Below are 2,831 nucleotides of genomic sequence, written 5' to 3'. Positions count from 1 at the left end.
ATATATATATATATATATCAATGTACAAGGTAAAAGAATGTAAGTTGATATTAAACCAAAACACTTTTGCATGACACAGTTTGTCGCTGGTATTTCAGCCGAATATTCAACGTATGTGTGCCGAACATAGACTGTTTATGCCGCTGTTACTGAGAACTGCCTTTTTGTTTGCATCGCAGCACACAGCAGCCGGCTCCGAGGGCGGCGGTCAGTCTTTGGTGTCTCCCGGCTCCTGCCTGGAGGATTTCCGCGCCACGCCCTTCATTGAGTGCAACGGAGCCAGGGGCACCTGCCACTTCTTCGCCAACAAGTACAGCTTCTGGCTGACCACCGTGGACCCCAAGCAGGAGTTCGGCTCTCCGCCGGAGCCGGAGACCATGAAAGGAGGCCTGGAGCACGCTAAGGTCAGCCGCTGCCAGGTCTGCAGCAAGTTCATGTAGGAAACAAATGATGGAGGGAAACATCAAGAGGAATACTTGTTAACACTTCTTTAAGGAGCATTAATGACGGAGAACAAGGACATGTGACTGTGAAGAGAGCCTCCTTCTTGCTTTAACTGATAGTTTCAGAAGGAAGACGTTTCATCTCATTCAGGAGCCACTAATTGATGAAATAAAGAAGCTGGAACGAGGACTTGACAGGAGGTCAACTATGGCGCTCCTCTCGATTATCACTGAGAATGGTGCTATTATTAATGTTAGTGTTTATTCTGTCTGTTTTCACGTTACGGTATTTTACCTCGGCGAAAGCCGCTCCTTCTGAAAGCACTGCACCGATGAGACGAACAGGGCGGGGCGCCAGCTTCAGGTGAAACGATAACGGCACAAACTCAAAGTTTTAGTTTTAGCAGTTTACACCACGAGCTGAACTGGTTTCACTGAAGCTGATGTTCAGCTTATAGATCCTGGTTTAAGCTCTTTTTGTCCACATGCTCCTTTAGATTTACATTAAACTTTGTGTCCCAATACTAGTTTTATTTTTTTTCAGACCAAGTAGTACTTGAGTTTGGGTACTTGCCTATACTGAGTATTTAATGAGTTTGTACTTAAACATTGCACAATAACTGTAGAAACACATTTCTTTTATTAAGAACACATCAATGCTGTCTTAACATCACCTGTGTTTGTCTTAAAATATCTAAACTTTCCTTGATTACCTACAAAACGGAAGAGGAAATGATGTCACCAAGCATAAAAGTGCTATTGGTCCTAAATATTGGGGTGTTTTTATGAGTACAAGTATTTGAGGCTGTTATCAGGCTACTGATACCAGTATCTTTATCAGGACACGACTAGTATTAGCCAACAAAGTGCAAGTGACCCTTGTCAACATGAGGAATTTGTATTTTATGTATTGCTAAAACTGAATTAGGTATAATAATCTGGTTGCCAAATTTTAACTCTTACATACAAGTAGATTCATTTTTAACCCTCTTTTACCGTATTTTTCGGATTACGAAGCGCATTAATCGAAACTAAAACATTTTGACAGACATTTGGATTTTTGAGCGCTGTGTACCACATCAAATCGATTCGAGTTCAGTAAGCACAACCAGAATTAACATATAAGGTGCACCGGATTATAAGGCTCACTGTTGGTTGATTGTTGAGACAGTTAAAGGATTTGAAGTGCACCTTATAGTCCGAAAAATACGGTAGTTAAAAAGTCTAAAACCTTGGACATATCTTATTTAAGTTAATATCAGAAAATATGATCTTGTGTGTAATCAGAGTACTTGTTCATGTGTACGCTTTTAGATGATGAACCTTTGTGCTCCTAGACTATGCATCATTGGATGTAGAATGGGACCTAAACTCTTTCAGTGCACTTTCAGTAAGAGTTCTTAGAAGCAGATTTAACAGTCCCCATTTTAATCTTCATTTTCAAATCTAGAGTTTGATTTGACAAATCATAGCTGCAAAAATACCTCGAACCAAGTACCCGATCGATGAGTCATCCACGAACAGCAACAAACTATGATTTTCTGTGTTCTCATCCATGTTCCATTTCTCAACCAGAGCTACTTAATAACGCTGTGTGAACTCTGGAGAATGTTTTTGAAGAATGCTTTTTGGTCTGCATGTGACATCTTACCTATCGTTATTAATCTCTAGTAAAGTGGCTATTTCAGTTTTCATATACTTTGAAATGTTAACAAGCAAGTGGAATGTCACATACAGATCACGAAACATAAAGCAGCATACAGGCTTCATCTTAGGATGAGATTCTCTGGAGGATTAGTGGTTATGATCATCGTCTCACTCAGCAGGTCACTTTCTAAACTTTTGGTTCCCAAAGTTGTGGTGGGACGCCACTGTGGGGGGTCTTTGAATGATCGTCACTAATTAAAATAAATGTAAAAATGACTCACGGTTGAATTGGAGCGATGAACAGTAATGGTGACTGAATAAAAATGCATAATGCTTTTGAATAGTTGGGGTCTCATGTCTCTTCCAGTGTTTCAACAGAAAACAGTTTGAGAATGTTTTAGAGGAATTATCAGAGAGCGGGCTGGGTACGGCCCCAACCACTGGAGATGTGCCCCAGCTCCTCCGTGACCCGGAAATTTAAAAAAGCCAGTTAAAGAAATTTTATGAATGGGTAAGATATAAGAAACAAATTTTGCTAACAGACTTTTCAAACCAACCTGTCCTATTCATATAAAATGGCTTAAGGTTCAAGGACTTAGGTTTAGTCTTGCTAACAGACAAACAAAGAGCATGTTGAAAGCCTCTTTTCTAATTTGACTATGCTTTAAAGTGGTGGTTCTCAGACTGTAGTCCCCAGACCCCCGGTGGTCCGCGAGCAGGTGCTTATCTATATATATATAT

Source organism: Nematolebias whitei, chromosome 1, assembly GCF_014905685.2.
Source record: "Nematolebias whitei isolate Nwh7 chromosome 1, NemWhi1, whole genome shotgun sequence".
In the NCBI taxonomy this organism is placed as follows: domain Eukaryota; kingdom Metazoa; phylum Chordata; class Actinopteri; order Cyprinodontiformes; family Rivulidae; genus Nematolebias; species Nematolebias whitei.
The sequence above is the reverse complement of the archived record's forward strand: the minus strand, read 5'-3'. Positions refer to the sequence as shown.